Here is an 11,006-nt window from a genome sequence, read left to right as displayed (position 1 = left end):
CCTGGTGCTGTCTTTGCTAGTCTTCAAGTACAATGCAAAGTCTGCCCTGTGTGCGAGGTCTTTTCATATTTTTCTTTCTTTCTTTATTGCTGCGTTGCTAATCTTGAATCTTTCAGTGGACGCTTTGAGGTTACTGTTTTAGGGCTCTGATTTGATTGTGTTCTGCAGATGGTACTATAATTTTTGTTACATTTCTTTTTGGGTTGGTTATGCTCTTGTGAACTTTTGGAAGCTGCATATTTCAAATAAATAAATAAATGGACTGTGAAGGGACTCAGAACATCCAAGCTAAGGTCACATGGACTGCAGGCTCCCCTCCGTGTCTTGGGTGAGAGGGCCCCTCTGGACGTTCAGGAAGAGGCATTGGCTAGGATGGAAGTAATGCCTTCCATGCAGCTTTTGGACTGGGTAGTGCCAGGGTGAGCTTCCTCTACCCTATCAGAGCATCTTCTAAGTGCACCAGGATTTGGTGGTTACCAGGTTAGAAGCAGCGTACAAGCCTCTCACATTACACTTTTTGGCCTGAGCAGCACTGCTTCCCAAGTGAAGTTGCTAAGGGATCATCAGCACTACCGAGGCCAAAAACATCACATGAGAGATTTACAGGCCGCTTTCAATCTGCAGGCACTATGAAAAGTAACAGCTCAGCCCAGAAGCCTTGGGAGCCTCTAAGCCTCTCGGTTTCTGTAGAGCCAGCACAGAAACTGGGGGGACGGGTCTAAATTGGTTTGGGATGCGCCTGTAACAGAAAATGACAACTTCCAGTGTTGTTCTAAGCGGAGTTAGAAGGGTGTAATTTAGATGGGTGTATCTCTGCTTTCTCCTAGAATTCTAAATTCTAGAATTCTCCCTAGAAGCTAAATGATGAAACTGAGGCTAGCGTCCTTTAGTGACATCATGAGAAGACAAGATTCACTTGAAAAGACAATAATGCTAGGAAAGGTAGGAAAAGAGGAAGTAGGAAAAAAGGAAGACCCAGCATGAGATGACTTGACTCAGAGAAAAAAACCATGTCCTTCAGTTTTCAAGACCTGACCAGGGCTGTCAATGATAGGACATTTTGGAGGGCATTCATTCATGGGCTTGCCATAAGTCAGAAGCGACTTGACAGCACATAACTCGCAAACACGTCTCTGCTTAGGATGGCACAGTTAGTTTCATAATGTTTTTCTCAGCTGTTTCTTTCAGATAACAAAAATGCTACAAACCTAAATCCAACAGCTGGGAAATTATAGGCAATCCAATATAGTTGAGCAAAGTGAGTATTATCAATGATGGCCCAAAACATTTCACTGGGCTACGTGACTGAACTACACAACTCAAAAAGTGCACCTAAGAAAATCCTTTGGCATGACAGTAAAGGTGATGGGAGTAAATGTTTTGCATTGTGAGCTTTTCATCATTGCTTGTAGAATCCTACCACCCCAAGCAACCACTTTGATTGCTTGTGGGAATGGGCCACATTACAGCATCAAAGGCCTACAATGTGATTACAGTAGAAACATGAGTTTCTCCTATTTTAATAAATAAATGAACGGGAAAGCAGGGTGTTAATGGTCATTATAAACTTATAAGTTATGTCCAAGTTCGGAAATCATATCCCATCCTCCAAAATGTCCCACTTTGAGATTCTGTTCTCTCAGAACCTTGAGCAGGCTGGTTTCCCACTTTAGCTTTCAGATGCCCTCAACATTTCATGCACCTGGAACATATTCAGTCTTCATCAGATTGTTTTTTAAAAGAGTTTGGGGGTGGGGATGGTAATCTAAAAAAAAATCATATTCTTGTCCTTATTTGAGCAATCCATTGACATAGAGACTTCTACTTTGCCTGCGGGTGGTCTGGTTTTGCTGCTTTGTCATCTGCACAAAGGCCAGCCGCTTTACTATTAGATAGGTGATCATTTTGGATGGTGTGCTGTGTGTGGCTACCCTCTCACTCCCACAGAGCCTTACACTTCACTCCTGTCCTGAGCGTGCTCTTATGAAGAAGCCCCAGGGATTTGTTGGCTTGTGAGGATCAGGTTATTAGGTACTGATTCTTTAAAGCACGGCATGATTTTGGAACAAAGATTTTTTTAAAAAATCAGATTGCTTTCCACCTGCTTCATTTCTGGAATGAAACTTTCCTCCATGATTATCAAAATAAATTTAATGCATGCACAAAAAAGTACAGTATATACTGCACCACAGGTCAACAGATCTCTGCAAAATACAAGTGCCAGACTGAAGCTAGCAGTGCCCAAGCAGGGCAGGTATGTTGTTTGCCTGAGCAAGAGAAAAGGTTAATGCCTTGTGCCCGGAGAGCAGCCTTCACACAGTCACAATACACATTTGGGGTCACTATGTGGACAACAAAGCACAGCTGTATTGAAACTGACAAAAGTGGGCAGCCAGTTATTTCCAGTCCCAGTCCCATCAGCCTCTTTCCCTGTCTCTTAAGACACAGAGGTGCTCCTCAGTCTGTAGCTCCTACCTGGGGAACAAAGACTCACATTTGTGATCCCTCATGCATACTAAATGTACTGTTCTCCAGGGTGATCTTCTAACAGTATAACAATAAAAGAAGGCCAGTCAAACTCTGTCCACTTCTTATGGACCTTGAAATACAGTTTCTTGTCAATTAAGAATGGGTGCAAGTACAAATTAATTACAGGTCTCCACGCGGGGCTGGCTGGAGGAGGTTGAATAGATAGGGTTTCCTACCTAGTTAGGGGCTAGGCTTTAAAATGGATATCCTGAGACGAACAGGAAGAATCACACTTCGACTCAGAGGGCGAGAATCATTTATAGTAAGCAAGTCCTCAACGTCTACACATCACTCAGACCGTGTTAACTTTTTTTTTGAACATCCCTCCCTCTGTCCCTGGTAGAGGCCTCTGGAAACTGAGAAGGAGATTCTTTTCCAGTGCAATCCTGAGCAGCTCAGTGGTCTTAGACTGGAGCAACTCTGCCTAGGATTGCACTGTCAATCTGTCACTCCTTGTGCATTAAGCGCGGAAGTGCCGCTACTGTTTGCCCTTGTCCTTACAAGCCGCGGAAGTGCAGAACAGGGAGCCGCAGGGCACGGCAGAAAGTGCGCACACGTGTTCGCTGGCATTGCATAGGAATGCCGAGCGGGGCTGCCGTTCCCCGATGGAGGCGGGATTCTGAAACGGAGGGAGGGGGCAAAAAGTTAAACGGGGCGGAGCCCGCCCTGGAGGGAGGCGGAGCCGGCGCGCGCTCCCGCCAGATCAGCCGGCCCGCGGGCGGCCTCCCCAGTCGCCAGCCAACCAACGGCTGGGCCGTTTTGGTGCGCCTGCTCTGGCGGCAGCGCGCGCAGGGAACGAGGACGGCGCTCTGGCTTTCCCCCGGTGCGTGGCCGGGAAGGCAGGCAGAGCGTTCCGTGCGCGCCGCTCCCCCGAGTCTGGCAGAGGGCGGATGGGGCTGAGCCTGAGCAGCGCCCCCTGAGAAGAAAGAGGCGGCAACAGCAGCAGCAGCGGACGCGAGTGGGAAGCCGGGGCCGGCTGGCCAGCCGACGCTTGCCGGTAACTGCCCAGCCTGGCCGCTCTGGCGTCTGCGCGCGGTTCTCCACGCGGGGCTGGCTGGAGGAGGTCCTGTTGCTCCGCTGACTCTTCGCCTGGCGGGGTAGCGAGCCGAGCCGAGCCTCCTTCCGCCCCACCACCTCGGGTTTTGGCGGGGAGAACGGAGAGGCTGGCGCGGGACGGCGCGGGCTTCCTTGCGCGGAGGCGCTCCAGCAGTGCGGCGGCCTCCGTGCTCCGCGGCTCCCGCAGGTACCTTCCGGGGGAGAGCCAATCGCGGGGAGTTCTCCTGTCGCCGCCCCTCTTTGTCGGGGGACTTGTGGCCCTTCCCGCCCCGAACTCCCCGCAGCCTCTCCCGCCGCCCCCCCCCCCCGGATGAGCTCCACCGGGAGAGAAAACACTTTCCGGAGGGAGGAAGGGCGGGCAGGCGGGCGGTAATCTCTTCCCTCCGGCCCGGGATTATCTCCCCGCCCTCTGCGGGATTATCCTGCCTCTCTGGTAAATCCTCGGGGCAGCGCGGGGACAAATCTCTCTCCTTCCCCTTCCCTGGCTTTCCCGCGGGGCTTGCTGCCGGCTCGCCTCCCTCCCCAGGCGCGCTCGCCTCTGCCTCGTCTCGGATGAAAGGCACGTCTCTCCTTGCTCTGCCCGGCGGCTGCAGTCCGCATTGAACTGGGAGGGTGGGAGAGGGGGGGGCGGCGGGGCGGGCTGCAGTCGCCTCGGGGCTAGGCCGGGAGCTCGGAGGGCGGCGGACAGGAAAGCGCGTGGATTGGCCCCGGGAGGGGACATTGGCTGGGTGGGGTGGGGGCAAGGAGAGGTGAATGTTGCAATCCGCCCAAGGCAGGGCGAAGCGCGCAGCACTCTCCGCTGCGGTGAGGCTCTCGGGGAGAGGCAGGAGCAACCGGCCGGTGCCCTGGCATCATGCTTGCTCAGTGCGCTCACGTTCCTGGTTACGAAACGGGAGCGTCCCTTTATTTTTGGACCCCAACTCCGAGAGACGCCTGGCCGCCTCCCCCGCCAGCCCGATCGAAGAGTTCGGCTCAAGTCGACTGTGAATGAAAAAGCTGCGTGGAGGTCTCTGCTTGCCCTTAGCTGGGATCAGCTCTGGATGGACTGGACTTTCTCTCTGGCTTCCAGCCAATGGCTCCTGACTGTTGCGTCCTTTAAATCGTTTCTCTGACGCCACGGCAGTGCAGGAGAATCATGCTTGGCTGGTGGTAGAGCCAGAGGTAATCGCCTTGGGTATATAGCTCCCACTTTGGCCTCCTCCTTTCTTTCTGTCACCTTTTGAAGGTGGGTATGGGGCTCCAGGTGACTGCTGCAGAGCTTCTTAGTTGCACAGGATTAGTCCTTCCATTAAACTTCCTTTGATCGGGCTCTGGGAAGAGGAGGGGCCTTGGCAAATTGAGGGGAGGCTGGGTAGCTATAAATAGATCTTAGACTAGAGGAGGCTTTGAACAAAATTTTATTATTGCATTTGGACTGCTAGTGTCTGTTCTGGCCAGTTGCGTGAATGACTGTCATAATGTTCCTATTAAGGTTTGATGGCTTCTGTCTTGCATCTGTGTTTTCAAAGGACTAGTTAATGTTGTTTATCAGTTTCTGGTTGATAATGCCACAGAGAAGAATCCTGTTAATTGAGCCAAGAGTTGATATAATTGGAGTTACTGACTGCTAATTCATAAATCCTAATGTGCTTTAGTTCGGTATATAAGCAGACGGCTCTAGAATGTTCAGTGCCTAGAACCATCTTTGTGTTTTCTCCTTGGAAATTTGTTTACAGCTCACAAACTACCTGCAATTACCAATCTATGCAAGATGTAGTGGGGCAGTGTGCACTGAATGAAAATGGGGATCAGCTTTGGAGATACGCTTCAGTTTATTTAATAGTTTTTGTTCCCTTAAGGGAACTCATTTGAACGTTCATCATGGTCTTAGCTGGAGTTTCGTGCTGGGATCATTGCAATGACTGTCTTATGCCATCATTAGAGACTGACAGAACTCTGAAGGAGTGACTGGGGCCTGTGCGTTCTCTTGCTGTGCTTGGACAAATTCTGCATGCCAAAAAATACTCATGAAGTTCTGTTGTAGAATTTCTTCTGAATGAAGCAGCTGTCTCTACAAATGGCAATCAGTTATTTTCATTATTAACTTCCCTTTTTCCTTTCACTAAAGAGAATGGCTGTGTTGAGGAAAAACTTATCTCCTGAGTGAACCTAAAATCCTGATTAAGATATTTTGGAGTATGTCTATTAACTCATAAAACAACTAGACATACATTTTTTAACCTCAATTGTAACTGCCACTGAGTTGCATTGGTAATAGGAAGAAATTGTTCTCAGTGGTTGGCTTAATTCATAAATTGTGCGTGGAAAGAAGTGCATTTGACCCTTTCTCTCCCTACAGTGAGAGCTAGGATTCAGTACATACGTGGGTCAGATTAAGGTTACTTGTTGGAACAATGCAGCTGTTGATTGCTGCAGAGATGACCTATGGAAGAGGAAAAGGGTGAACATATAGAATCTAGATAGTACAGATGAGTCGATATTAGATTGTGTTCTTGTGTTCTTGTTTGCTTGTGATAATCTACTTGGGCACAATGTTCTATGTACGTATGACAACGTATTCTGTAATACGATATCTCTTAATTGACTGTCATTTAGTGCTTCAGTAGAGATGGCAAAAATTTTTAAATATGGTTATAACCTGACAAGGTGTTCTTAGTAAACACCTTGGGAGGCAGTTAGCAGTATATTTGAAATACCATTTAAACATGTTTTGCCACTTGTTACTGCTCTTAAAAAGAAATCTGTGGCAACAACCATAGGGCAATATATTACCTGTTAGCTTGTGAAAGCTGGTGCTTTTGCAGATAGAATGTAGAACACATTGATAATTCAGGTGATGTGATGCCATGTGCCTTTTGTCAGTCTTGGGATTAAACTACATAACTCACTTTTAGAGGCCAGTCTGTATAGCATAGGATTGTGAATTTTGTAACATAAAAAGCTTAAATCTATAAAAGTCATAGTAGGGAAAAGTCAATACAAATCTTGAAGAAACATGAAATTATAAAGTTGACATTTCTATGTCACTTCTCTAGGAACCTGATTGAGGCTGTTTACAAAATAAAAATAACGAAAGCAAAACATTAAAAGATAATAATTGAAATTCAGTTTTTAAACACCCAGCCCAGCATAAAAACAGTAAGTATCAGTATACAGTAAACAAGTTTTGAAGCTTTTCACTGAATCTGATATGAAACGTTTAATAAAGTTTAAATGTATTTACTGGAAATAAGTCGACTTTATGGAATGGCATGCCTGAGGTGGTCAGGAAAACCCCCACTCTCCCATCTTTCTGCAAATTATGCAAGACTGAATTATTGAGGGTTTTCTACCCAGATTGCAGAACTGTATCATGAGAAATAGCTCGGGAGAGATTCCTGAATGCTGTGCTGTTGGGTACTGTCTACTGATGTAGATATGCATCTACTAGGGAGTTTCCACATGGAAACTTCCATGGAAACAAATTATGCTTTGTTTCAGATAGATTTCCTCTCTTGTGCCTGGCTTTATGCTCATTTAAAAATTTTCTGCTACCATTCCCTATTCTATCTGTTTCCCTGGATGTCCTAACTATTGTTCACCATTGTACTTTGCTCAGTGAATGTCCCAGTTTGTTGATTATGTTGTGTTTTCACTCATACTGTTGTAATCTGCCTTGGATCTCAGTGAGAAAGGCGGACAATAAATAATAGTATCAGCTGAACTTCAGGTACATGCTTAAGCCCCAAAGTTAGACCTGTTAGCTTTGCATTCTTTGTAAGTTTTTAAAGAGAGAGAAACTTTATGGCTAAGTAGTGAACATGTACAGGTGATGAGGGAGGTGGTCATCTTAGTCATTTAGGGCATCTATCAGGGTGGGGGAGTGCTTAAATAAATGTGACTATGATTCTTTCTACAAGGGCAGTGTTGTTATGTTCTTAACGAGGTGTTGCAGATCTGGAGTCATAGTGAGGTAGTTACGCCTATGTTTACCCAGAACATGGATGTGACCACGAGTCAAGCCAGATACAGTACAACAGATCCCAGTTTAGGATTGGGACCATGCATAGGGACAGAGTTGTCTTGTCCTTCCGTGATTTTAAGATCCCTACCTGTTATAGTGTTCCCCCTGCCCCCACCGCAGCAGTCGTAATTTAAATTGGCTTCCTGTGTGCAGCCTGCCATTTAAAAAAAAGTGGTAAGAACTCTATACATGAAACTCCTGATTTCATGTCTGATTTGACCCTATGTGATTTTACTCTTGTGTGTGCGCATGTTCTGCTCCATTACTCAGTCTTTCCCCAAATTTCATGAACTTGAATCATCCCAAATTGATCAAAAACTGACCTCTGATCCAAAAGATAACCCATGAAAGGAAAGACAGCATTGAAATACTAGCTAATGTGTCTAATAGCATAACGGATGTTGTAAAAGTAAGAGTTACTATAGTACAGAATTGGTTTGGGGGTGTAGTTACTGTATGACTTCAAGCAATTTCTGTAGTGCCCTGCAGTTGCCATATCTGGTATTGGCATCAGGATTACTCATATATTGGAGACTAGTCATCTGAAAATATTTTCAGAAAACCTCGGTCTGTCTAAATGAAAGTGGTCATCTTGCTGTCGGAAGGCAAAGTAAGCAAAAACTTGCTAGGGACCTGATGTTTTTACATTGCAATAATTAGATACGGTGGATATGCAGATTACTAGATGTCAGGTAACAGTGCAGTTCTTTTGTGAGGGTGTCTTCCAAGAAACAGCTCACAGATTGTAACTTCTGACATCTGATCTGAGAGCGCTTCTGATGCAAGGGCTGCCAGTAAGGTCAGTACATGTTCAATCATGTTCAGAGGTGTCACAGACAGATATTATGTTGCAATGGAAAGACTTGTCAAGATTCATCTTCAAGACAATCAAGCATGCTGAATTATCTACAGAAGATCTTGATAAACAAACAAGTCAATCAAATGATTCTTTTGAACAATCCAGTGACCCTGCGACTGCTATTAGAAGCAGAGGTGATGATCTTTGTTCTGCTTTGTTTTTATTGAAAAAAAATTACATTTTCCCATTTTATATCATTTGCTTGCTTGGTAATCTCCAGGTTGGATTACAGCCATTTAAAACAAAGTCCTCCGGGCATGAGAAGAATTTCTGTACATGAGTGGGTTGCTGATTTTTCCTCTTTGCATTGCTCTGGTTTCCCAACCTTTGAGTGGTTTATTTGGAGGATGTGAGGAGCTGCAGTGGAAAGGAGGGTTGATAGAACCATGGTGCACAGATGGTATTTTCAGGAACTTGTTTCAGTTCTTTTCCCCTTCATTTTTGCACACCTGGCAGCGTAAACCATGTTTATAACAGGAGCTCAGATCAGGCTATGATTTAAAAATGATTCCACCCCCCCCCCCCCCGCCGTGTAAATAACAACCCAGTAAAAGGAAGCATGGATATGTACTGTTGGTGTAGTCACTGGACACAAAGCTACCAAGATGTTGCATGCAGGGGAAAATGCAGCAGTGTGTTAAGAAAGTCTTCAGTATTGTGATGAAAATGTGTTGAAGCTACAACGAAGTTTCCTCACAAGAATTTATCTGCACACTTGAGTACACAGTGTGCCCATTCAGCTATACTGAAATAATTAGAAAATGAAACGTATAATAGCCTTGGTGGATTTTGTCACTTTACCTGTCATAGGGTCTTGGATAGGTATTGTGCGCTGCTTGGATCCTTTTTAAAGAGCTCTCTCACTCTGTATGGTGTTAGACACCTTCCAGTCGTCTGATAGAGACCGACTTTTTATATTGGTTGCAATGGTATATTTAAGTAAAGTATCCTATGGTTTTTCTGTTTACATCCCTCCCCCCCAACATCTTCCTTTGGTCCCTTCTATTTGCAAGTGTGCTTCCTCTGTTCGGAATTGTTGGTAGAGGGGTTGGATACAAAGGATTCTTAGTTCAATTTATTGGGGAACTCTTCTGTGACTTTGCTATTTAAGCTTCACTCCCGTATATTGTGGAGTTCATGCTACTACTGTATGCTCTTAAAAATTCCACCTTGTCTCTTTTTCTTCTATATTTAGCTTGCTGGAGTTTTACTCTTTACTATTCCCCAGTTTAGGCAAGGAACTTAATAGTGAAAAGACTTCTTTGCTGTCTAAAGCCTCCTTGGTGCTGCTGTTTAACCACACTCGCATAGCTTGCCATTTATGTTGATTCTGCTCTTGTTGCATTACAAAAAGGGCTTGCAGTGCACACCAGGTACATTACTTGGTGTTCCTGGTACATATGTGGGAACTTGTGTGTGTGCAGCACACAGAGCTTGTTAGTTGGATGGTGTTTCAGAGGTGGTGTTTTAGTCACTTGCTTGAACACATGAAGCTGTCTTATGCTGAATGGACCATTAGTCCATCAAGCTTAGTATTTATCTACTCAATGTGGCTGTGGCGTTCCAGGTTCCTGGGTGGAGGTCTTTCACATCACCTAAAACCTGGCTATTTCAGCTGGAGATGCCAGGCACTGAACCAGGGACCGTCTGCATGCCAAGCAGATACTCTACCAGTGGGACCCCCCCCCCCACCGCCCCCACACTCATAGTATATTTAAATTGCTTCAGTGCTGTCCTTGGTGATTTAACACTCAACTTCTATGTACTTTCCGTTCAGTCAGTTTTCTTCGTGTTGCTTTTCCCTTTGGAAATTAAATGACTGATGCCCAGCCCACGTACATGTTAAATAGTATTATTGTTGCTAGGATACTTGAACTGCAATCCTAAGCATGCTTGCTTAGGAGTAAGCCTCACTGATATATTTGAGTAAACATAATTAGGATTGGGCTGTTTCGATGTAGCCATTTACCAGATTCTCAGTACATCCTAAGTTATCTCTGTTTTAGTTGACTTCATAATTTCTGTCTTTTGCCTTGAATTGTCATTTAGTCAGTCTGCCTGAAATCTGTTATTTTTGTTTCTCTAATTTTCTTTCCATTCAAAATCACTGTTACATTATTTTATCCAAATATTGGAGAGTATCTTCAGTTAGAAATCTATAGCCAGATCTTTTGTAGCTCAGCAGCGTCTCTATTTAGGTAAGATACTGGTGTTCACATGGCAATGGTTCTTGGTAGTTACTATCTCAGTCTGTTTTAGTTGGCTTTGAATCTGGTTTTGGGACTGGAACTGCATTGGCTCCCTTAGTAGACAACTGCATCGAAGGAATGTGTTCCTGTTGGTTATTCTGACTTCTTGGCAACATTTTGATAGATATTCCTGATAGCCTGGGGATGGGCAGGTACTATTTTGCATTGTTTGTGAGTTCGTTCCAGAAGTTGGAGCTAATGAACTTTGCCCCGCCCCACCTTATACCTCAAGTTTGTCTCAAGGCTCCATTAGGTTTCCTATCCAGCATGAGACACCTGAAACAGAGTCCAGAAAATAAGGATACTGTAT

General features: G+C 45.2%; 1 protein-coding gene across 5 annotated transcripts in view; it reads left to right on the top strand.

Moving 5' to 3' along the window:
- The first annotated feature begins 3,279 nt into the window (after window positions 1–3,279).
- The window catches only part of PALS2 (protein associated with LIN7 2, MAGUK p55 family member), a 40,490-nt gene continuing 32,763 nt past the window's right edge, over window positions 3,280–11,006 (top strand). Inside the window, exon 1 of one of the 5 annotated variants that reach the window (XM_054992135.1) lies at window positions 3,280–3,526. The gene's annotated coding sequence lies outside the window, so the exon portion shown is untranslated. Of the gene's footprint in view, window positions 3,527–3,735; window positions 3,773–3,949; window positions 4,019–4,730; window positions 4,811–5,015; window positions 5,057–11,006 lie in introns of those variants that run through there. The other 4 variants (XM_054992137.1, XM_054992139.1, XM_054992136.1 and 1 more) reach the window with 4 other exon arrangements.

This window comes from Eublepharis macularius, chromosome 11, assembly GCF_028583425.1.
Source record: "Eublepharis macularius isolate TG4126 chromosome 11, MPM_Emac_v1.0, whole genome shotgun sequence".
Taxonomy (NCBI): Eukaryota; Metazoa; Chordata; class Lepidosauria; order Squamata; family Eublepharidae; genus Eublepharis; species Eublepharis macularius.
Note: the sequence above shows the minus strand (reverse complement) of the source record. Positions and strands in the feature narration are given on the sequence as shown.